The 27233-nt window shown below is 33.1% G+C and overlaps 1 long non-coding RNA gene across 2 annotated transcripts; it reads right to left on the bottom strand.

Annotated features, from left to right (window-relative positions):
- Positions 1–2960: 2960 nt before the first annotated feature.
- On the bottom strand, positions 2961–27062 carry LOC116169611. Of its 2 annotated transcripts, XR_004145006.1 has the most exons (7): positions 26429–27062; positions 24673–24800; positions 20386–20513; positions 15138–15265; positions 11843–11970; positions 6595–6722; positions 2961–3446 (listed from the first exon to the last, which is right to left on the bottom strand). It is a non-coding gene; the product is annotated as an uncharacterized LOC116169611 (long non-coding RNA). The 2 variants fall into 2 exon arrangements; XR_004145007.1 differs by lacking the exons at positions 24673–24800; positions 26429–27062 and adding an exon at positions 21721–22524.
- Between the last annotated feature and the right edge of the window lie 171 nt (positions 27063–27233).

Raw genomic sequence — 27233 nt, 5'->3', positions numbered from 1 at the left:
TCCCGAGCTGACGCTGATGTTTTGAATTTTGATGTTCTGTTTTTTAATCACATATGCCCTGGTAACTTGTGTGGCAATTTAAACAATTGTCATATTATTAATTTTATTATCCGTCAAGTTTCGTCCCGCGTTTTATACAGGGTGTCACATATAAGCATGTAAAAAAGCACTTTTTCCAAATAAACGATCAGGGTCCAAACGTGTTTCGTTTATTCCTTTATTACCTTTCCTTTTGCAATCAAGCAACATATTCGATACTAAGTTAGAGCAAAGAGTGGTTACTCTTTGGTTAAAGGATTTAAAAAATTGGGGAATTTTAGCGTTGTAATCGTGCCTATACTATTGAATTAGATGCAATTTACTTACCTAGTGCTTTATGGATGATTAAAAATCTCACCCCCAAGGTACCTAAGCTTTTCCTTTAGAAAACGACGGCACTTGTTTAAATAGATGCGCACTGTGTCACTTCAATTTAGAAACTAACTCGAAAATTGCAATACATTTACCTATATAACAGTTATCAGGGTCAACCGGGGTGAACGTTTATCGTAGTTTTGCATTACTCATATACGCTTCATAGAGCATAATTATGATAAGAGGCTAAACGAAAATGAACGTAACCTGTTACGTCATCTTTACGTAAATCACCATCAGACAAATCATGCAGGTCGCGCTTCTTTTAGTAACAATAGGAAATAATTTCACCTGATAAATCCCTTAATTGCATTAGGGTGGGATAGGGATGGAACTAGAGGTGCTGTAAAAGTATACGAGTCATGAATTACGAAAAATCCTTCAAAGAATGTGTAAAAATAATCGCCAAATCTTGAGTTCTTTGTTTCACCCTCGCCTTGGGCCATGTCGTCATTAGGAAAACTTCCCTTATAGTGCACATTTACTTTTGCATCTCGCGGGTACAGTCTGGACCAAAAATATCTAATTAAAGTAAATTTTTACTTTGCTTCATAATTAAAGAAATTGATCTACAATATTTCGTCCATTTTTATGATACCGACATGTGAATTGATGTGAAATAACCATTTAGGTACATTTTCTAGTATGGGTGTACTATACGTTGCATTCGTATGGATATTTGAAAAGAGCAATCAATTTGCTGTAGGACAACATAAAATATACGAACTATTGACAAGTTGACATGTCCTTTCTGTGTGATATGGTACACGGCATCCAACATTTCATAATTTTCTAAATACTGAATCACTAAGTTCTCCATTTTTTGTATATCAATCACATGCATATTTTATACTGTCGTGTAGAAAATGAATTGCTCTTTTCAAATACCTTATATTTGGCAAATATTTGACTGTATACGGAATTTACCACTTGGGACGAAGTTCTACGTGCAACTAAACTCGTTCAAGAGTTCAAGAGGCAAAATGAAATCTGGCATGGGTCGCAACTCTTCCCAAATTTCAAAATTCAAACATTTTTATTTGCACCACAGTTCCAACCTTTTCCAGATGTAGTTCAGAATTCGTCAACTTATTTTTAAGAAAAGGCTGAACGTATTTCAAATTATTTAATTGCAAGTACCTATCAAATGTAAATATTAAATTTACGCATTGTAACTGAGAGACATGCCAGTGGGCCAATAAATAATTAATCTAGCTATGTTACATAATAATTGGTATTTTGGTAAGTAAAGAAAATTTTCCACTTCTCCGCATTGTCTTGTAGTATGCTTTCATCGTTTTGCTACTCCCTTCCCCACCTTATTGAATATTTTCTGAAAGCATTTGAACTTTTCTAAAATTAAATTGACTTTTCGGAAATACATTTGATCTCATTTGAAATTCAATTAACTAATTTCAAATACTTTTGAAATATTCTGAAATTAAATTGACTAATATGAAATACTATATTCACGTATTCTGAATTACCTACATATCTGGAAAATGTGTAGTTCGTAGTTATATTTTAGATATTGCTCCATTTTAGAAATAAGGTGCCAAATTCTCACTGTGCCGCTTTTAAGAAACTCTACTTTTTCTTACTAATTCATATTGTATGTTTTTGTTTTTTTAATTGTCTCTAATCGTCAGTCGCGTCCGGAGAGTTAGGGCTCAGGAAAAACACACTAACCAATGCAAAATTTAGAAATCCACATTTTAACGATAATTCTCACCATTTGTGGGCGTGAAAAATGTAAAGAGGGGATCATTTAGAGTTGAATTAACAGATAAATGAAGTCTCACAGCCATCGAGGAGAAATCGCATGATTTTATGTACCTAAAAGGGAGTTTAGTAAAAAAAATGGGATTCGTGCTTTTTGTTTCCGAAAAATATAGTTGTAGTGTAAAATCTTTGAAAATAATTGAGAATCTCGGAAAAATTGAAAATGTCAAATTTCGTTTTCATTTTCCCTAGCTTAAACGGTCGGAAATTGACCCGTAAAAATCCAATACGGCGTCCATAAGAAATAAAAAAGTAGTAGTCTGTACCTTCTACATCTGGAGTGCTATGGAAAATCTGATAACAGATTCAGATTCTATGAAAAAAGTACCCGTAGAAGGTGCTAGTGAGAACCGTCCATTGCAGACCGTTTAAGCTAGGAAAAATTAAAGCGAAATTTTACATTTGTTCAAATGCGTTTTTTTTACCGAGATCCCAACGGCGAAGCACGAATTTGAACCACCCTGTACATGTGCTTACTGACGATTTTCTCCAATTATACTAAACAATAACTAACGTTCATTAAATTGGGTGAACGAATAGCACGCTCCTGAAACTTAAATTTTCCATTTACCGCAGTAAAAACGTTCAGAATTTCAAAACTTTGTTGAACGAAGGGATAGTTTCACCCCTTTATTTCAACAAAGACCGTTGCATCATGAAAAATAGTCTGAATTTAAATCTTGAAAATACGATTTTCAACTTCATTGTAAGAGTACACGTACCCATACACAAATTCTATGGTACTAGGTAACTTGGGGATATTTCCTACTCGTCCCTGGGGGACTGTGCAACAAAAATTTCGATTTTCACGAAATTTGGTGTCTGAGTGTTTCTATATAAATATAAAATGTCCAGTCCAAAATTAATTAGGTGCCTATAGCTATTGGGAAATGTGGAGCGTCAATTTTAATGTGGTCACGTTATCAAAAAGGGTATATAAAATTTGGGGCCATTCTCTATGATCGTGATTGTTTTTGTAATCTTGCAAAAATTTTTGAAAAACAATTGAAATATTGTGCTCAATCAGTTAGATTGGAACGAATTCAAGAATTCAGCAGATTGAATCTATACGATTGACTATAGTAAAATTATAATAATCATTTCTCAAAATTCTGAACATACCTATCAGATCATCGCATGTTGTATTCCACCACGATTCCAAAAGGATCTAGTTGCTGATGACGCTATGACGACTTTCGCAATTCCTTCCCACCATCATCGTCATTCCTTCAGGCACGAATTGCATGTCCCTAGAAATAAAGACATATCAGCACAATTTTTTGTTACTTAAATTCTTATTCTGCCCACTTAAAAATAAATTCATTAAGAAACATAATAATCAAGACGTGTCAGCAGTAAATATACCTGTTTACTAAGATTCAAGAGGGCAATATATCGAGAGTTGGCCCAATAACTAATACATCGTCAAATTTCAGCAGAAAATAAAACACAATAAGTTAAAATTTAATTAAAATACTTTTTAAAAATATGAAGAAACTTAGACTTGGACTCTATTTTAAAAAATAGTTAGTAATTATTTATATGGGCATGTTTTAAATGATTTTGAAAATGTATTTTGTAGATGCTCACCCTTTAACGTCCACTAAGAAACTAAATTTAAATATCTGAATATTACAATAGATAACAGTCGAAAGTGTACCGAACTGAACGCAATGTTATTTTATTAGTCATGGTCATACCCACAATTCTAAAGAGTGTCGATACATTTCATTGCATAATCAAATTTTCTTCTTATGCATCAGGCTTTTTGCGCTTATTAGGAATAAGTGTGAAAGAAGACACTAACTCAAACTAAACTAAAAGTACCTACTATTTTTCCAATTGACAGAATAAAAAATGTACTACTGCAGTAGGTACCCTTTTGTTCATATACCAGACAGAATTTCTTTTTAAAATTATTGAAATTTAATAAATGAGCACGTTCTGAAAATCATCCGACAGATTACCTACCACAAAATGTCATCTCGGTATTTAAATTTTTGTAACCGGATGGTATTTATGTAGGGCAATTGTTCTCGTCTACTTTAACTGTACTTACGAGGGGTTGTTTTTATATTCCCGAGCTGACGCTGATGTTTTGAATTTTGATGTTCTGTTTTTTAATCACATATGCCCTGATAACTTGTGTGGCAATTTAAACAATTGTCATATTATTAATTTTATTATCCGTCAAGTTTCGTCCCGCGTTTTATACAGGGTGTCACATATAAGCATGTAAAAAAGCACTTTTTCCAAATAAACGATCAGGGTCCAAACGTGTTTCGTTTATTCCTTTATTACCTTTCCTTTTGCAATCAAGCAACATATACTAAGTTAGAGCAAAGAGTGGTTACGCTTTGGTTAAAGGATTAAAAAAATTGGGGAATTTTAGCGTTGTAATCGTGCCTATACTATTGAATTAGATGCAATTACTTACCTAGTGCTTTATGGATGATTAAAAATCTCACCCCCAAGGTACCTAAGCTTTTCCTTTAGAAAACGACGGCACTTGTTTAAATAGATGCGCACTGTGTCACTTCAATTTAGAAACTAACTCGAAAATTGCAAAACATTTACCTATATAACAGTTAATCAGGGTCAACCGGGGTGAACGTTTATCGTAGTTTTGCATTACTCATATACGCTTCATAGAGGATAATTATGATAAGAGGCTAAACGAAAATGAACGTAACTTGTTACGTCATCTTTACGTAAATCACCATCAGACAAATCATACAGGTCGCGCTTCTTTTAGTAACAATAGGCAATAATTTCACCTGATAAATCCCTTAATTGCATTGGAGTGGGATAGGGATGGAACTAGAGGTGCTGTAAAAGTATACGAGTCATGAATTACGAAAAATCCTTCAAAGAATGCGTAAAGATAATCGCCAAATCTTGAGTTCTTTGTTTCACCCTCGCCTTGGGCCATGTAGTCATTAGGAAAACTTCCCTTATAGTCTACATTTACTTTTGCATCTCGCGGGTACAGTTTGGACCAAAAATATCTAATTAAAGTAAATTTTTACTTTGCTTCATAATTAAAGAAATTGATCTACAATATTTCGACCATTTTTATGATACCGACATGTGAATTGATTCTCAATAAACATTTTACATAGGTACTTGATTATAATCGTCCAAAATAACCATTTAGGTACATTTTCTAGTATGGATGTACTATACGTTGCATTCGTATAGGGTGGACGGTGGTGCAGTAATAAATAAATCGTATGCGATCTCTCGAATGGGGCAAAAAATCATTTTTACTATTCTTTCCTTACAATTTTTACTAAAAAGATGATTCTAGTGGAACGGCGAACGCGTTTAATTAAAAAATATATGTAATTATTAACTTGTGCGAAAGTTTCATTTCATAATTGATCGTCTTAAAAGATGAGTTATCTCGAGCATTGTCTAGGGGTTGCCATTGACAACCGGCACTCTTCTGTTCTATTCCTTCAGCGATTGATACCCTAATTAAATCAGTCATATCTGTGCGAAAGAAATTGTAAAAAGTGCGATCCCTTATTGAAAGTTTATAATAAAAAAACTCGCAATATAATAATAATGATTAAACAAAATGAATTTAATCAAAAGGATAAAAAAGAATGTGTGCTAATTAAAATCTGCACCTCTTTAAAAATTAACCAAAAATGCTCGGTGGTTAATTTCGAAAACAATTAGACCAAAACTGTAGAAGAAGATGGGAAAAAACTGAAAAATTTGCAGGTTAGTATAACGCGCTCGGGGATGACGCCCAGATGTCGCCGACCCCACATCATGCTGATCCGTCCCTAAAGTTGTTAATTGGGTAGGTACACGTAATTACTAGTAATCTAGGGACTTTAGTTTTACCATAGCAAATTCGATAAACTAATCTGATGTACTATGGCCTATGCGATCAAAAAAGAGTTGCTGTCAAGTTCCTTTGGGATCTGGATTCTATCAATAAAATTTTTTCGAATAATTCCCGTTCAGCATGAACCCTTTGAAACAAACCCGATTGAGAAACTGTTCCTTTTCCCTTTTTACTCGAATTGTTTAATGTACCTTGCACCTTGCTGACTTCTTACTCTCTATTACTTTCTAGCTATAAAATATCTGTTTGAAACTATATACTATTAAAATAAGTAGGTACCTTTTTACTATTACAAAACATGACCTTTTATTTTTACGTGAATGACTTAGAAAAGGAAAATCTTTCGAACCGTATGCAGTACATCAGAATATCAAAATATGCAATAGCCCGTTGCGAGCAACTTGAAAAAACGGAACCAATTGAAACATTGTGCTCAATCAGTTAAATTGGAACGAATTCAAGAATTCAGCAGATTGAATTTATACGATTGAGTATAGTAAAATTATAATAATCATTTCCCAAAATTCTGAACATACCTATCAGATCATCGCATGTTGTATTCCACCACGATTCCAAAAGGATCTAGTTGCTGATGACGCTATGACGACTTTCGCAATTCCTTCCCACCATCATCGTCATTCCTTCAGGCACGAACTGCATGTCGCTAGAAATAAAAACATATCAGCAAAATTTTTTGTTACTTAAATTTTTATTCTGCCCACTTAAAAATAAAGACATTAAAAAACATAATAAGCAAGACGGGTCAGCAGTAGATATACCTGTTTATAGTAAGATTCAAGGGGGCAATATATCGAGAGTTGGCCCAATAACTAATACATCGTCAAACTTCAGCAGAAAATAAAACACAATAAGTTAAAATTTACTTAAAACACTTTTTTAAAAAATGAAGAAACCTAGACTTAGACTCTATCGGGGCATTTTTTTGTCAAAAAGACTCAATTTTGAAAAATAGTTATTTTGTTTACAGTACGCCCTTACTGTCTAGCTTGATATTTAATTGCGGAAACAGTGAAACAGAGTATAAAAAATCTTTAAAATCAAAATCCAAAAATTCTATATCTGTCTGTATTAAGTTTTATTTGCATCTCTCCAGTACAGTGTAGACGTGTTTCGTTTGGGAGAAAGGGAGAAAATCTGGAATTACTTAGTTTTTGAAATTTCGAAAAAAAAATTCCACTGCATCTCTTCGGTGGGACAACGAAAATGGAGAGAATTCCGCGAAATTTGTTGTGTACATACTTGATGAGTTAAGGAACAAAATTGTCGAGCAGTTTTTTAAAATCACATTTCAAACAAAAGCCACAAAATCTCCACCTACTACCTACTAAAAATAACTGACTCATCTAAATTCGCAGGTAGTTCATTCATAAATGATATTAAAAAATTCGATATGTCGATCATGGTATTGAAATTCGATTCCAAGTCCTGCAAAAAGACATGCAAGTAGTTCAGGCTTTCCCGAACATACCTACAAGAGGACATTCATTAATTTTGTTTATAAGTTATGGAACTTTTCCTATTGAAATGGGAAAAAAGAAAAAAACATTTTATATTTTAATTTATACGGGATGGTGACTTGACGAACGCACCATAGGAATTTCAATAGTAATTTTTTCATTTCCAATTATTGACTTCCCTAACTATTCGAGAAATAAAGTCTATTTTAGGTTTTGTGTAGAGAAAAAAATTACGAATCCGTATACATACTACTGTTTCTTATTTTATACATTCAGAAACAGTGCAAATTTAAATATTAAAAACTGTCGTGTTTATAAAGTCCGTAATGCCGTGGAATTAGGAATCAAACAATAGCGCCTGCATTTGCCATCAATTAGCTTTGTTTGATCTCAAACTCCCATGGCACCACTGATTTTCTGAAAAGCGCCAGTTTTTAGTTATCCTACTTCTTTGTTTCAATAATCTGTAATTTTCTAAATTTCTCCGATTTCCCACAACAACAAAAAAGTACAAATGAGCGCATGAATAGACGCAGAATTTTACAACATACCAAAAAGTACAAAAAAAAGTATAAAATATTTCAATATAACAAAATTACCATTGAAATCCCTATGCGTGCATAAAGCAATACGACACCCTGTAGATATGTGGTTATAGGTAGGTATTTAGTATTTACCATTACATTTAAAATTCGTGTCTATTACAATAATCATAATAAAAGCATTTAGATATCCGTAGGATCTATTGTTTATATACTACAAAATTAGGGTAACTACCTACTAATTGGGCATGTCTAGAGAGGGGAGGACTTTAAATGAATTTCTCCTACACACTTTTTTATTAAAATTTTATTGACAATTAAAAATTGTATATCTCATGCAATGGTGCAATTTTATGTCATTATGTGTGAAAATTGCTTTTTTCAATTTTTGTTTTACACCTATTTATTATTTACGATTTCATAAACTTCAAAGTCACGTTTTGAGTAAACATTCTATTTTTTTTAATTAGCTAAACATAGTTCACTCATATACATCGCCCTTAACCATGGTCCAAATTTCATGAACTTTCAATTATTCATTTTTGTAATTGAACAAAGAATACATTATTTTGTATAGGCGGTTTAAACGTACGTATACATTACAACAACCTTAAAAAAAATCCCGAAAAATAGATTTTCTCCCTTATTGTTGTTGCCCTTTTAGAATTATAATCATTAAATTACCTTTCCCCTTGCAATCAAGCAACATATTCGATACTAAGTTAAAGCAGAGTGTGTTACTCTTTGGTTAAAGGATTTAAAAAATTGGGGAATTGTAGCGTTGTAATCTTCCCTATACTATTAAATTAGATGCAATTACCTAGTGCTTTTATGGATGATTAAAAATCTCACCCTTCAAAGGTACCTTTAGAAAACGACGGCACTTGTTTAAATAGATGCGCACTGTGTCACTTCAATTTAGAAACTAACTCGAAAATTGCAATACATTTACCTATATAACAGTTATCAGGGTCAACCGGGGTGAACGTTTATCGTAGTTTTGCATTACTCATATACGCTTCATAGAGCATAATTATGATAAGAGGCTAAACGAAAATGAACGTAACTTGTTACGTCATCTTTACGTAAATCACCATCAGACAAATCATGCAGGTCGCGCTTCTTTTAGTAACAATAGGAAATAATTTCACCTGATAAATCCCTTAATTGCATTAGGGTGGGATAGGGATGGAACTAGAGGTGCTGTAAAAGTATACGAGTCATGAATTACGAAAAATCCTTCAAAGAATGTGTAAAAATAATCGCCAAATCTTGAGTTCTTTGTTTCACCCTCGCCTTGGGCCATGTCGTCATTAGGAAAACTTCCCTTATAGTGCACATTTACTTTTGCATCTCGCGGGTACAGTCTGGACCAAAAATATCTAATTAAAGTAAATTTTTACTTTGCTTCATAATTAAAGAAATTGATCTACAATATTTCGTCCATTTTTATGATACCGACATGTGAATTGATGTGAAATAACCATTTAGGTACATTTTCTAGTATGGGTGTACTATACGTTGCATTCGTATGGATATTTGAAAAGAGCAATCAATTTGCTGTAGGACAACATAAAATATACGAACTATTGACAAGTTGACATGTCCTTTCTGTGTGATATGGTACACGGCATCCAACATTTCATAATTTTCTAAATACTGAATCACTAAGTTCTCCATTTTTTGTATATCAATCACATGCATATTTTATACTGTCGTGTAGAAAATGAATTGCTCTTTTCAAATACCTTATATTTGGCAAATATTTGACTGTATACGGAATTTACCACTTGGGACGAAGTTCTACGTGCAACTAAACTCGTTCAAGAGTTCAAGAGGCAAAATGAAATCTGGCATGGGTCGCAACTCTTCCCAAATTTCAAAATTCAAACATTTTTATTTGCACCACAGTTCCAACCTTTTCCAGATGTAGTTCAGAATTCGTCAACTTATTTTTAAGAAAAGGCTGAACGTATTTCAAATTATTTAATTGCAAGTACCTATCAAATGTAAATATTAAATTTACGCATTGTAACTGAGAGACATGCCAGTGGGCCAATAAATAATTAATCTAGCTATGTTACATAATAATTGGTATTTTGGTAAGTAAAGAAAATTTTCCACTTCTCCGCATTGTCTTGTAGTATGCTTTCATCGTTTTGCTACTCCCTTCCCCACCTTATTGAATATTTTCTGAAAGCATTTGAACTTTTCTAAAATTAAATTGACTTTTCGGAAATACATTTGATCTCATTTGAAATTCAATTAACTAATTTCAAATACTTTTGAAATATTCTGAAATTAAATTGACTAATATGAAATACTATATTCACGTATTCTGAATTACCTACATATCTGGAAAATGTGTAGTTCGTAGTTATATTTTAGATATTGCTCCATTTTAGAAATAAGGTGCCAAATTCTCACTGTGCCGCTTTTAAGAAACTCTACTTTTTCTTACTAATTCATATTGTATGTTTTTGTTTTTTTAATTGTCTCTAATCGTCAGTCGCGTCCGGAGAGTTAGGGCTCAGGAAAAACACACTAACCAATGCAAAATTTAGAAATCCACATTTTAACGATAATTCTCACCATTTGTGGGCGTGAAAAATGTAAAGAGGGGATCATTTAGAGTTGAATTAACAGATAAATGAAGTCTCACAGCCATCGAGGAGAAATCGCATGATTTTATGTACCTAAAAGGGAGTTTAGTAAAAAAAATGGGATTCGTGCTTTTTGTTTCCGAAAAATATAGTTGTAGTGTAAAATCTTTGAAAATAATTGAGAATCTCGGAAAAATTGAAAATGTCAAATTTCGTTTTCATTTTCCCTAGCTTAAACGGTCGGAAATTGACCCGTAAAAATCCAATACGGCGTCCATAAGAAATAAAAAAGTAGTAGTCTGTACCTTCTACATCTGGAGTGCTATGGAAAATCTGATAACAGATTCAGATTCTATGAAAAAAGTACCCGTAGAAGGTGCTAGTGAGAACCGTCCATTGCAGACCGTTTAAGCTAGGAAAAATTAAAGCGAAATTTTACATTTGTTCAAATGCGTTTTTTTTACCGAGATCCCAACGGCGAAGCACGAATTTGAACCACCCTGTACATGTGCTTACTGACGATTTTCTCCAATTATACTAAACAATAACTAACGTTCATTAAATTGGGTGAACGAATAGCACGCTCCTGAAACTTAAATTTTCCATTTACCGCAGTAAAAACGTTCAGAATTTCAAAACTTTGTTGAACGAAGGGATAGTTTCACCCCTTTATTTCAACAAAGACCGTTGCATCATGAAAAATAGTCTGAATTTAAATCTTGAAAATACGATTTTCAACTTCATTGTAAGAGTACACGTACCCATACACAAATTCTATGGTACTAGGTAACTTGGGGATATTTCCTACTCGTCCCTGGGGGACTGTGCAACAAAAATTTCGATTTTCACGAAATTTGGTGTCTGAGTGTTTCTATATAAATATAAAATGTCCAGTCCAAAATTAATTAGGTGCCTATAGCTATTGGGAAATGTGGAGCGTCAATTTTAATGTGGTCACGTTATCAAAAAGGGTATATAAAATTTGGGGCCATTCTCTATGATCGTGATTGTTTTTGTAATCTTGCAAAAATTTTTGAAAAACAATTGAAATATTGTGCTCAATCAGTTAGATTGGAACGAATTCAAGAATTCAGCAGATTGAATCTATACGATTGACTATAGTAAAATTATAATAATCATTTCTCAAAATTCTGAACATACCTATCAGATCATCGCATGTTGTATTCCACCACGATTCCAAAAGGATCTAGTTGCTGATGACGCTATGACGACTTTCGCAATTCCTTCCCACCATCATCGTCATTCCTTCAGGCACGAATTGCATGTCCCTAGAAATAAAGACATATCAGCACAATTTTTTGTTACTTAAATTCTTATTCTGCCCACTTAAAAATAAATTCATTAAGAAACATAATAATCAAGACGTGTCAGCAGTAAATATACCTGTTTACTAAGATTCAAGAGGGCAATATATCGAGAGTTGGCCCAATAACTAATACATCGTCAAATTTCAGCAGAAAATAAAACACAATAAGTTAAAATTTAATTAAAATACTTTTTAAAAATATGAAGAAACTTAGACTTGGACTCTATTTTAAAAAATAGTTAGTAATTATTTTTATGGGCATGTTTTAAATGATTTTGAAAATGTATTTTGTAGATGCTCACCCTTTAACGTCCACTAAGAAACTAAATTTAAATATCTGAATATTACAGATAACAGTCGAAAGTGTACCGAACTGAACGCAATGTTATTTTATTAGTCATGGTCATACCCACAATTCTAAAGAGTGTCGATACATTTCATTGCATAATCAAATTTTCTTCTTATGCATCAGGCTTTTTGCGCTTATTAGGAATAAGTGTGAAAGAAGACACTAACTCAAACTAAACTAAAAGTACCTACTATTTTTCCAATTGACAGAATAAAAAATGTACTACTGCAGTAGGTACTCTTTTGTTCATATACCAGACAGAGTTTCCTTTTAAAATTATTGAAATTTAATAAATGAGCACGTTCTGAAAATCATCCGACAGATTACCTACCACAAAATGTCATCTCGGTATTAAAATTTTTGTAACCGGATGGTATTTATGTAGGGCAAAATTTTCGTTTAAATTGTTCTCGTCTACTTTAACTGTACTTACGAGGGGTTGATGTTTTTATATTCCCGAGCTGACGCTGATGTTTTGAATTTTGATGTTCTGTTTTTTAATCACATATGCCCTGGTAACTTGTGTGGCAATTTAAACAATTGTCATATTATTAATTTTATTATCCGTCAAGTTTCGTCCCGCGTTTTATACAGGGTGTCACATATAAGCATGTAAAAAAGCACTTTTTCCAAATAAACGATCAGGGTCCAAACGTGTTTCGTTTATTCCTTTATTACCTTTCCTTTTGCAATCAAGCAACATATTCGATACTAAGTTAGAGCAAAGAGTGGTTACTCTTTGGTTAAAGGATTTAAAAAATTGGGGAATTTTAGCGTTGTAATCGTGCCTATACTATTGAATTAGATGCAATTTACTTACCTAGTGCTTTATGGATGATTAAAAATCTCACCCCCAAGGTACCTAAGCTTTTCCTTTAGAAAACGACGGCACTTGTTTAAATAGATGCGCACTGTGTCACTTCAATTTAGAAACTAACTCGAAAATTGCAATACATTTACCTATATAACAGTTATCAGGGTCAACCGGGGTGAACGTTTATCGTAGTTTTGCATTACTCATATACGCTTCATAGAGCATAATTATGATAAGAGGCTAAACGAAAATGAACGTAACCTGTTACGTCATCTTTACGTAAATCACCATCAGACAAATCATGCAGGTCGCGCTTCTTTTAGTAACAATAGGAAATAATTTCACCTGATAAATCCCTTAATTGCATTAGGGTGGGATAGGGATGGAACTAGAGGTGCTGTAAAAGTATACGAGTCATGAATTACGAAAAATCCTTCAAAGAATGCGTAAAGATAATCGCCAAATCTTGAGTTCTTTGTTTCACCCTCGCCTTGGGCCATGTAGTCATTAGGAAAACTTCCCTTATAGTCTACATTTACTTTTGCATCTCGCGGGTACAGTTTGGACCAAAAATATCTAATTAAAGTAAATTTTTACTTTGCTTCATAATTAAAGAAATTGATCTACAATATTTCGACCATTTTTATGATACCGACATGTGAATTGATTCTCAATAAACATTTTACATAGGTACTTGATTATAATCGTCCAAAATAACCATTTAGGTACATTTTCTAGTATGGATGTACTATACGTTGCATTCGTATAGGGTGGACGGTGGTGCAGTAATAAATAAATCGTATGCGATCTCTCGAATGGGGCAAAAAATCATTTTTACTATTCTTTCCTTACAATTTTTACTAAAAAGATGATTCTAGTGGAACGGCGAACGCGTTTAATTAAAAAATATATGTAATTATTAACTTGTGCGAAAGTTTCATTTCATAATTGATCGTCTTAAAAGATGAGTTATCTCGAGCATTGTCTAGGGGTTGCCATTGACAACCGGCACTCTTCTGTTCTATTCCTTCAGCGATTGATACCCTAATTAAATCAGTCATATCTGTGCGAAAGAAATTGTAAAAAGTGCGATCCCTTATTGAAAGTTTATAATAAAAAAACTCGCAATATAATAATAATGATTAAACAAAATGAATTTAATCAAAAGGATAAAAAAGAATGTGTGCTAATTAAAATCTGCACCTCTTTAAAAATTAACCAAAAATGCTCGGTGGTTAATTTCGAAAACAATTAGACCAAAACTGTAGAAGAAGATGGGAAAAAACTGAAAAATTTGCAGGTTAGTATAACGCGCTCGGGGATGACGCCCAGATGTCGCCGACCCCACATCATGCTGATCCGTCCCTAAAGTTGTTAATTGGGTAGGTACACGTAATTACTAGTAATCTAGGGACTTTAGTTTTACCATAGCAAATTCGATAAACTAATCTGATGTACTATGGCCTATGCGATCAAAAAAGAGTTGCTGTCAAGTTCCTTTGGGATCTGGATTCTATCAATAAAATTTTTTCGAATAATTCCCGTTCAGCATGAACCCTTTGAAACAAACCCGATTGAGAAACTGTTCCTTTTCCCTTTTTACTCGAATTGTTTAATGTACCTTGCACCTTGCTGACTTCTTACTCTCTATTACTTTCTAGCTATAAAATATCTGTTTGAAACTATATACTATTAAAATAAGTAGGTACCTTTTTACTATTACAAAACATGACCTTTTATTTTTACGTGAATGACTTAGAAAAGGAAAATCTTTCGAACCGTATGCAGTACATCAGAATATCAAAATATGCAATAGCCCGTTGCGAGCAACTTGAAAAAACGGAACCAATTGAAACATTGTGCTCAATCAGTTAAATTGGAACGAATTCAAGAATTCAGCAGATTGAATTTATACGATTGAGTATAGTAAAATTATAATAATCATTTCCCAAAATTCTGAACATACCTATCAGATCATCGCATGTTGTATTCCACCACGATTCCAAAAGGATCTAGTTGCTGATGACGCTATGACGACTTTCGCAATTCCTTCCCACCATCATCGTCATTCCTTCAGGCACGAACTGCATGTCGCTAGAAATAAAAACATATCAGCAAAATTTTTTGTTACTTAAATTTTTATTCTGCCCACTTAAAAATAAAGACATTAAAAAACATAATAAGCAAGACGGGTCAGCAGTAGATATACCTGTTTATAGTAAGATTCAAGGGGGCAATATATCGAGAGTTGGCCCAATAACTAATACATCGTCAAACTTCAGCAGAAAATAAAACACAATAAGTTAAAATTTACTTAAAACACTTTTTTAAAAAATGAAGAAACCTAGACTTAGACTCTATCGGGGCATTTTTTTGTCAAAAAGACTCAATTTTGAAAAATAGTTATTTTGTTTACAGTACGCCCTTACTGTCTAGCTTGATATTTAATTGCGGAAACAGTGAAACAGAGTATAAAAAATCTTTAAAATCAAAATCCAAAAATTCTATATCTGTCTGTATTAAGTTTTATTTGCATCTCTCCAGTACAGTGTAGACGTGTTTCGTTTGGGAGAAAGGGAGAAAATCTGGAATTACTTAGTTTTTGAAATTTCGAAAAAAAAATTCCACTGCATCTCTTCGGTGGGACAACGAAAATGGAGAGAATTCCGCGAAATTTGTTGTGTACATACTTGATGAGTTAAGGAACAAAATTGTCGAGCAGTTTTTTAAAATCACATTTCAAACAAAAGCCACAAAATCTCCACCTACTACCTACTAAAAATAACTGACTCATCTAAATTCGCAGGTAGTTCATTCATAAATGATATTAAAAAATTCGATATGTCGATCATGGTATTGAAATTCGATTCCAAGTCCTGCAAAAAGACATGCAAGTAGTTCAGGCTTTCCCGAACATACCTACAAGAGGACATTCATTAATTTTGTTTATAAGTTATGGAACTTTTCCTATTGAAATGGGAAAAAAGAAAAAAACATTTTATATTTTAATTTATACGGGATGGTGACTTGACGAACGCACCATAGGAATTTCAATAGTAATTTTTTCATTTCCAATTATTGACTTCCCTAACTATTCGAGAAATAAAGTCTATTTTAGGTTTTGTGTAGAGAAAAAAATTACGAATCCGTATACATACTACTGTTTCTTATTTTATACATTCAGAAACAGTGCAAATTTAAATATTAAAAACTGTCGTGTTTATAAAGTCCGTAATGCCGTGGAATTAGGAATCAAACAATAGCGCCTGCATTTGCCATCAATTAGCTTTGTTTGATCTCAAACTCCCATGGCACCACTGATTTTCTGAAAAGCGCCAGTTTTTAGTTATCCTACTTCTTTGTTTCAATAATCTGTAATTTTCTAAATTTCTCCGATTTCCCACAACAACAAAAAAGTACAAATGAGCGCATGAATAGACGCAGAATTTTACAACATACCAAAAAGTACAAAAAAAAGTATAAAATATTTCAATATAACAAAATTACCATTGAAATCCCTATGCGTGCATAAAGCAATACGACACCCTGTAGATATGTGGTTATAGGTAGGTATTTAGTATTTACCATTACATTTAAAATTCGTGTCTATTACAATAATCATAATAAAAGCATTTAGATATCCGTAGGATCTATTGTTTATATACTACAAAATTAGGGTAACTACCTACTAATTGGGCATGTCTAGAGAGGGGAGGACTTTAAATGAATTTCTCCTACACACTTTTTTATTAAAATTTTATTGACAATTAAAAATTGTATATCTCATGCAATGGTGCAATTTTATGTCATTATGTGTGAAAATTGCTTTTTTCAATTTTTGTTTTACACCTATTTATTATTTACGATTTCATAAACTTCAAAGTCACGTTTTGAGTAAACATTCTATTTTTTTTAATTAGCTAAACATAGTTCACTCATATACATCGCCCTTAACCATGGTCCAAATTTCATGAACTTTCAATTATTCATTTTTGTAATTGAACAAAGAATACATTATTTTGTATAGGCGGTTTAAACGTACGTATACATTACAACAACCTTAAAAAAAATCCCGAAAAATAGATTTTCTCCCTTATTGTTGTTGCCCTTTTAGAATTATAATCATTAAATTACCTTTCCCCTTGCAATCAAGCAACATATTCGATACTAAGTTAAAGCAGAGTGTGTTACTCTTTGGTTAAAGGATTTAAAAAATTGGGGAATTGTAGCGTTGTAATCTTCCCTATACTATTAAATTAGATGCAATTACCTAGTGCTTTTATGGATGATTAAAAATCTCACCCTTCAAAGGTACCTTTAGAAAACGACGGCACTTGTTTAAATAGATGCGCACTGTGTCACTTCAATTTAGAAACTAACTCGAAAATTGCAATACATTTACCTATATAACAGTTATCAGGGTCAACCGGGGTGAACGTTTATCGTAGTTTTGCATTACTCATATACGCTTCATAGAGCATAATTATGATAAGAGGCTAAACGAAAATGAACGTAACTTGTTACGTCATCTTTACGTAAATCACCATCAGACAAATCATGCAGGTCGCGCTTCTTTTAGTAACAATAGGAAATAATTTCACCTGATAAATCCCTTAATTGCATTAGGGTGGGATAGGGATGGAACTAGAGGTGCTGTAAAAGTATACGAGTCATGAATTACGAAAAATCCTTCAAAGAATGTGTAAAAATAATCGCCAAATCTTGAGTTCTTTGTTTCACCCTCGCCTTGGGCCATGTCGTCATTAGGAAAACTTCCCTTATAGTGCACATTTACTTTTGCATCTCGCGGGTACAGTCTGGACCAAAAATATCTAATTAAAGTAAATTTTTACTTTGCTTCATAATTAAAGAAATTGATCTACAATATTTCGTCCATTTTTATGATACCGACATGTGAATTGATGTGAAATAACCATTTAGGTACATTTTCTAGTATGGGTGTACTATACGTTGCATTCGTATGGATATTTGAAAAGAGCAATCAATTTGCTGTAGGACAACATAAAATATACGAACTATTGACAAGTTGACATGTCCTTTCTGTGTGATATGGTACACGGCATCCAACATTTCATAATTTTCTAAATACTGAATCACTAAGTTCTCCATTTTTTGTATATCAATCACATGCATATTTTATACTGTCGTGTAGAAAATGAATTGCTCTTTTCAAATACCTTATATTTGGCAAATATTTGACTGTATACGGAATTTACCACTTGGGACGAAGTTCTACGTGCAACTAAACTCGTTCAAGAGTTCAAGAGGCAAAATGAAATCTGGCATGGGTCGCAACTCTTCCCAAATTTCAAAATTCAAACATTTTTATTTGCACCACAGTTCCAACCTTTTCCAGATGTAGTTCAGAATTCGTCAACTTATTTTTAAGAAAAGGCTGAACGTATTTCAAATTATTTAATTGCAAGTACCTATCAAATGTAAATATTAAATTTACGCATTGTAACTGAGAGACATGCCAGTGGGCCAATAAATAATTAATCTAGCTATGTTACATAATAATTGGTATTTTGGTAAGTAAAGAAAATTTTCCACTTCTCCGCATTGTCTTGTAGTATGCTTTCATCGTTTTGCTACTCCCTTCCCCACCTTATTGAATATTTTCTGAAAGCATTTGAACTTTTCTAAAATTAAATTGACTTTTCGGAAATACATTTGATCTCATTTGAAATTCAATTAACTAATTTCAAATACTTTTGAAATATTCTGAAATTAAATTGACTAATATGAAATACTATATTCACGTATTCTGAATTACCTACATATCTGGAAAATGTGTAGTTCGTAGTTATATTTTAGATATTGCTCCATTTTAGAAATAAGGTGCCAAATTCTCACTGTGCCGCTTTTAAGAAACTCTACTTTTTCTTACTAATTCATATTGTATGTTTTTGTTTTTTTAATTGTCTCTAATCGTCAGTCGCGTCCGGAGAGTTAGGGCTCAGGAAAAACACACTAACCAATGCAAAATTTAGAAATCCACATTTTAACGATAATTCTCACCATTTGTGGGCGTGAAAAATGTAAAGAGGGGATCATTTAGAGTTGAATTAACAGATAAATGAAGTCTCACAGCCATCGAGGAGAAATCGCATGATTTTATGTACCTAAAAGGGAGTTTAGTAAAAAAAATGGGATTCGTGCTTTTTGTTTCCGAAAAATATAGTTGTAGTGTAAAATCTTTGAAAATAATTGAGAATCTCGGAAAAATTGAAAATGTCAAATTTCGTTTTCATTTTCCCTAGCTTAAACGGTCGGAAATTGACCCGTAAAAATCCAATACGGCGTCCATAAGAAATAAAAAAGTAGTAGTCTGTACCTTCTACATCTGGAGTGCTATGGAAAATCTGATAACAGATTCAGATTCTATGAAAAAAGTACCCGTAGAAGGTGCTAGTGAGAACCGTCCATTGCAGACCGTTTAAGCTAGGAAAAATTAAAGCGAAATTTTACATTTGTTCAAATGCGTTTTTTTTACCGAGATCCCAACGGCGAAGCACGAATTTGAACCACCCTGTACATGTGCTTACTGACGATTTTCTCCAATTATACTAAACAATAACTAACGTTCATTAAATTGGGTGAACGAATAGCACGCTCCTGAAACTTAAATTTTCCATTTACCGCAGTAAAAACGTTCAGAATTTCAAAACTTTGTTGAACGAAGGGATAGTTTCACCCCTTTATTTCAACAAAGACCGTTGCATCATGAAAAATAGTCTGAATTTAAATCTTGAAAATACGATTTTCAACTTCATTGTAAGAGTACACGTACCCATACACAAATTCTATGGTACTAGGTAACTTGGGGATATTTCCTACTCGTCCCTGGGGGACTGTGCAACAAAAATTTCGATTTTCACGAAATTTGGTGTCTGAGTGTTTCTATATAAATATAAAATGTCCAGTCCAAAATTAATTAGGTGCCTATAGCTATTGGGAAATGTGGAGCGTCAATTTTAATGTGGTCACGTTATCAAAAAGGGTATATAAAATTTGGGGCCATTCTCTATGATCGTGATTGTTTTTGTAATCTTGCAAAAATTTTTGAAAAACAATTGAAATATTGTGCTCAATCAGTTAGATTGGAACGAATTCAAGAATTCAGCAGATTGAATCTATACGATTGACTATAGTAAAATTATAATAATCATTTCTCAAAATTCTGAACATACCTATCAGATCATCGCATGTTGTATTCCACCACGATTCCAAAAGGATCTAGTTGCTGATGACGCTATGACGACTTTCGCAATTCCTTCCCACCATCATCGTCATTCCTTCAGGCACGAATTGCATGTCCCTAGAAATAAAGACATATCAGCACAATTTTTTGTTACTTAAATTCTTATTCTGCCCACTTAAAAATAAATTCATTAAGAAACATAATAATCAAGACGTGTCAGCAGTAAATATACCTGTTTACTAAGATTCAAGAGGGCAATATATCGAGAGTTGGCCCAATAACTAATACATCGTCAAATTTCAGCAGAAAATAAAACACAATAAGTTAAAATTTAATTAAAATACTTTTTAAAAATATGAAGAAACTTAGACTTGGACTCTATTTTAAAAAATAGTTAGTAATTATTTTTATGGGCATGTTTTAAATGATTTTGAAAATGTATTTTGTAGATGCTCACCCTTTAACGTCCACTAAGAAACTAAATTTAAATATCTGAATATTACAGATAACAGTCGAAAGTGTACCGAACTGAACGCAATGTTATTTTATTAGTCATGGTCATACCCACAATTCTAAAGAGTGTCGATACATTTCATTGCATAATCAAATTTTCTTCTTATGCATCAGGCTTTTTGCGCTTATTAGGAATAAGTGTGAAAGAAGACACTAACTCAAACTAAACTAAAAGTACCTACTATTTTTCCAATTGACAGAATAAAAAATGTACTACTGCAGTAGGTACTCTTTTGTTCATATACCAGACAGAGTTTCCTTTTAAAATTATTGAAATTTAATAAATGAGCACGTTCTGAAAATCATCCGACAGATTACCTACCACAAAATGTCATCTCGGTATTAAAATTTTTGTAACCGGATGGTATTTATGTAGGGCAAAATTTTCGTTTAAATTGTTCTCGTCTACTTTAACTGTACTTACGAGGGGTTGATGTTTTTATATTCCCGAGCTGACGCTGATGTTTTGAATTTTGATGTTCTGTTTTTTAATCACATATGCCCTGGTAACTTGTGTGGCAATTTAAACAATTGTCATATTATTAATTTTATTATCCGTCAAGTTTCGTCCCGCGTTTTATACAGGGTGTCACATATAAGCATGTAAAAAAGCACTTTTTCCAAATAAACGATCAGGGTCCAAACGTGTTTCGTTTATTCCTTTATTACCTTTCCTTTTGCAATCAAGCAACATATTCGATACTAAGTTAGAGCAAAGAGTGGTTACTCTTTGGTTAAAGGATTTAAAAAATTGGGGAATTTTAGCGTTGTAATCGTGCCTATACTATTGAATTAGATGCAATTTACTTACCTAGTGCTTTATGGATGATTAAAAATCTCACCCCCAAGGTACCTAAGCTTTTCCTTTAGAAAACGACGGCACTTGTTTAAATAGATGCGCACTGTGTCACTTCAATTTAGAAACTAACTCGAAAATTGCAATACATTTACCTATATAACAGTTATCAGGGTCAACCGGGGTGAACGTTTATCGTAGTTTTGCATTACTCATATACGCTTCATAGAGCATAATTATGATAAGAGGCTAAACGAAAATGAACGTAACCTGTTACGTCATCTTTACGTAAATCACCATCAGACAAATCATGCAGGTCGCGCTTCTTTTAGTAACAATAGGAAATAATTTCACCTGATAAATCCCTTAATTGCATTAGGGTGGGATAGGGATGGAACTAGAGGTGCTGTAAAAGTATACGAGTCATGAATTACGAAAAATCCTTCAAAGAATGTGTAAAAATAATCGCCAAATCTTGAGTTCTTTGTTTCACCCTCGCCTTGGGCCATGTCGTCATTAGGAAAACTTCCCTTATAGTGCACATTTACTTTTGCATCTCGCGGGTACAGTCTGGACCAAAAATATCTAATTAAAGTAAATTTTTACTTTGCTTCATAATTAAAGAAATTGATCTACAATATTTCGTCCATTTTTATGATACCGACATGTGAATTGATGTGAAATAACCATTTAGGTACATTTTCTAGTATGGGTGTACTATACGTTGCATTCGTATGGATATTTGAAAAGAGCAATCAATTTGCTGTAGGACAACATAAAATATACGAACTATTGACAAGTTGACATGTCCTTTCTGTGTGATATGGTACACGGCATCCAACATTTCATAATTTTCTAAATACTGAATCACTAAGTTCTCCATTTTTTGTATATCAATCACATGCATATTTTATACTGTCGTGTAGAAAATGAATTGCTCTTTTCAAATACCTTATATTTGGCAAATATTTGACTGTATACGGAATTTACCACTTGGGACGAAGTTCTACGTGCAACTAAACTCGTTCAAGAGTTCAAGAGGCAAAATGAAATCTGGCATGGGTCGCAACTCTTCCCAAATTTCAAAATTCAAACATTTTTATTTGCACCACAGTTCCAACCTTTTCCAGATGTAGTTCAGAATTCGTCAACTTATTTTTAAGAAAAGGCTGAACGTATTTCAAATTATTTAATTGCAAGTACCTATCAAATGTAAATATTAAATTTACGCATTGTAACTGAGAGACATGCCAGTGGGCCAATAAATAATTAATCTAGCTATGTTACATAATAATTGGTATTTTGGTAAGTAAAGAAAATTTTCCACTTCTCCGCATTGTCTTGTAGTATGCTTTCATCGTTTTGCTACTCCCTTCCCCACCTTATTGAATATTTTCTGAAAGCATTTGAACTTTTCTAAAATTAAATTGACTTTTCGGAAATACATTTGATCTCATTTGAAATTCAATTAACTAATTTCAAATACTTTTGAAATATTCTGAAATTAAATTGACTAATATGAAATACTATATTCACGTATTCTGAATTACCTACATATCTGGAAAATGTGTAGTTCGTAGTTATATTTTAGATATTGCTCCATTTTAGAAATAAGGTGCCAAATTCTCACTGTGCCGCTTTTAAGAAACTCTACTTTTTCTTACTAATTCATATTGTATGTTTTTGTTTTTTTAATTGTCTCTAATCGTCAGTCGCGTCCGGAGAGTTAGGGCTCAGGAAAAACACACTAACCAATGCAAAATTTAGAAATCCACATTTTAACGATAATTCTCACCATTTGTGGGCGTGAAAAATGTAAAGAGGGGATCATTTAGAGTTGAATTAACAGATAAATGAAGTCTCACAGCCATCGAGGAGAAATCGCATGATTTTATGTACCTAAAAGGGAGTTTAGTAAAAAAAATGGGATTCGTGCTTTTTGTTTCCGAAAAATATAGTTGTAGTGTAAAATCTTTGAAAATAATTGAGAATCTCGGAAAAATTGAAAATGTCAAATTTCGTTTTCATTTTCCCTAGCTTAAACGGTCGGAAATTGACCCGTAAAAATCCAATACGGCGTCCATAAGAAATAAAAAAGTAGTAGTCTGTACCTTCTACATCTGGAGTGCTATGGAAAATCTGATAACAGATTCAGATTCTATGAAAAAAGTACCCGTAGAAGGTGCTAGTGAGAACCGTCCATTGCAGACCGTTTAAGCTAGGAAAAATTAAAGCGAAATTTTACATTTGTTCAAATGCGTTTTTTTTACCGAGATCCCAACGGCGAAGCACGAATTTGAACCACCCTGTACATGTGCTTACTGACGATTTTCTCCAATTATACTAAACAATAACTAACGTTCATTAAATTGGGTGAACGAATAGCACGCTCCTGAAACTTAAATTTTCCATTTACCGCAGTAAAAACGTTCAGAATTTCAAAACTTTGTTGAACGAAGGGATAGTTTCACCCCTTTATTTCAACAAAGACCGTTGCATCATGAAAAATAGTCTGAATTTAAATCTTGAAAATACGATTTTCAACTTCATTGTAAGAGTACACGTACCCATACACAAATTCTATGGTACTAGGTAACTTGGGGATATTTCCTACTCGTCCCTGGGGGACTGTGCAACAAAAATTTCGATTTTCACGAAATTTGGTGTCTGAGTGTTTCTATATAAATATAAAATGTCCAGTCCAAAATTAATTAGGTGCCTATAGCTATTGGGAAATGTGGAGCGTCAATTTTAATGTGGTCACGTTATCAAAAAGGGTATATAAAATTTGGGGCCATTCTCTATGATCGTGATTGTTTTTGTAATCTTGCAAAAATTTTTGAAAAACAATTGAAATATTGTGCTCAATCAGTTAGATTGGAACGAATTCAAGAATTCAGCAGATTGAATCTATACGATTGACTATAGTAAAATTATAATAATCATTTCTCAAAATTCTGAACATACCTATCAGATCATCGCATGTTGTATTCCACCACGATTCCAAAAGGATCTAGTTGCTGATGACGCTATGACGACTTTCGCAATTCCTTCCCACCATCATCGTCATTCCTTCAGGCACGAATTGCATGTCCCTAGAAATAAAGACATATCAGCACAATTTTTTGTTACTTAAATTCTTATTCTGCCCACTTAAAAATAAATTCATTAAGAAACATAATAATCAAGACGTGTCAGCAGTAAATATACCTGTTTACTAAGATTCAAGAGGGCAATATATCGAGAGTTGGCCCAATAACTAATACATCGTCAAATTTCAGCAGAAAATAAAACACAATAAGTTAAAATTTAATTAAAATACTTTTTAAAAATATGAAGAAACTTAGACTTGGACTCTATTTTAAAAAATAGTTAGTAATTATTTTTATGGGCATGTTTTAAATGATTTTGAAAATGTATTTTGTAGATGCTCACCCTTTAACGTCCACTAAGAAACTAAATTTAAATATCTGAATATTACAGATAACAGTCGAAAGTGTACCGAACTGAACGCAATGTTATTTTATTAGTCATGGTCATACCCACAATTCTAAAGAGTGTCGATACATTTCATTGCATAATCAAATTTTCTTCTTATGCATCAGGCTTTTTGCGCTTATTAGGAATAAGTGTGAAAGAAGACACTAACTCAAACTAAACTAAAAGTACCTACTATTTTTCCAATTGACAGAATAAAAAATGTACTACTGCAGTAGGTACTCTTTTGTTCATATACCAGACAGAGTTTCCTTTTAAAATTATTGAAATTTAATAAATGAGCACGTTCTGAAAATCATCCGACAGATTACCTACCACAAAATGTCATCTCGGTATTAAAATTTTTGTAACCGGATGGTATTTATGTAGGGCAAAATTTTCGTTTAAATTGTTCTCGTCTACTTTAACTGTACTTACGAGGGGTTGATGTTTTTATATTCCCGAGCCTTAGACCATATAGTACATGGACTGCTATTCGCCCTATGCTTTCAATACAAAATGGATGGTCACGGATAGAGGGCACTGTAGTCGTGGGTATGTGAATCTCAGGGTAAACTAAAGTCGTGTAAATACCACTCGGATCGCTTAAAGAGCAGCATTATAGTAACCGCGTAGTACGGGAAGCTTTAAATGCTCTTCATTATTTGCTATACGTCCACAAATAAGAATAAGTTTGTTTTTTTGGGATATCTAGGCGATTAATTAATTGACGTTTGTTAATTTATAGGTTGACAGTCTCAAATCGTGTCTCATCGAACAACTTCGGACAGACTCGTTTACCCTGAAACTCACATACCCAGGCGATGTCCTTGACCATATTTTAGTTACAATTAGCAGTCCATGTACTATATGGTCTAAGTCCCGAGCTGACGCTGATGTTTTGAATTTTGATGTTCTGTTTTTTAATCACATATGCCCTGGTAACTTGTGTGGCAATTTAAACAATTGTCATATTATTAATTTTATTATCCGTCAAGTTTCGTCCCGCGTTTTATACAGGGTGTCACATATAAGCATGTAAAAAAGCACTTTTTCCAAATAAACGATCAGGGTCCAAACGTGTTTCGTTTATTCCTTTATTACCTTTCCTTTTGCAATCAAGCAACATATTCGATACTAAGTTAGAGCAAAGAGTGGTTACTCTTTGGTTAAAGGATTTAAAAAATTGGGGAATTTTAGCGTTGTAATCGTGCCTATACTATTGAATTAGATGCAATTTACTTACCTAGTGCTTTATGGATGATTAAAAATCTCACCCCCAAGGTACCTAAGCTTTTCCTTTAGAAAACGACGGCACTTGTTTAAATAGATGCGCACTGTGTCACTTCAATTTAGAAACTAACTCGAAAATTGCAATACATTTACCTATATAACAGTTATCAGGGTCAACCGGGGTGAACGTTTATCGTAGTTTTGCATTACTCATATACGCTTCATAGAGCATAATTATGATAAGAGGCTAAACGAAAATGAACGTAACCTGTTACGTCATCTTTACGTAAATCACCATCAGACAAATCATGCAGGTCGCGCTTCTTTTAGTAACAATAGGAAATAATTTCACCTGATAAATCCCTTAATTGCATTAGGGTGGGATAGGGATGGAACTAGAGGTGCTGTAAAAGTATACGAGTCATGAATTACGAGAAATCCTTCAAAAAATGTGTAAAAATAATCGCCAAATCTTGAGTTCTTTGTTTCACCCTCGCCTTGGGCCATGTCGTCATTAGGAAAACTTCCCTTATAGTGCACATTTACTTTTGCATCTCGCGGGTACAGTCTGGACCAAAAATATCTAATTAAAGTAAATTTTTACTTTGCTTCATAATTAAAGAAATTGATCTACAATATTTCGACCATTTTTATGATACCGACATGTGAATTGATTCTCAATAAACATTTTACATAGGTACTTGATTATAATCGTCCAAAATAACCATTTAGGTACATTTTCTAGTATGGATGTACTATACGTTGCATTCGTATAGGATGGAAGGTGGTACAATAATAAGTATCGTAGGCGATCTCTC

The sequence above is a fragment of the Photinus pyralis genome, unplaced genomic scaffold (genome assembly GCF_008802855.1).
Source record: "Photinus pyralis isolate 1611_PpyrPB1 unplaced genomic scaffold, Ppyr1.3 Ppyr1.4_LG4, whole genome shotgun sequence".
Taxonomy (NCBI): Eukaryota; Metazoa; Arthropoda; class Insecta; order Coleoptera; family Lampyridae; genus Photinus; species Photinus pyralis.
The sequence above is the reverse complement of the archived record's forward strand: the minus strand, read 5'-3'. Positions and strand labels throughout refer to the sequence as shown.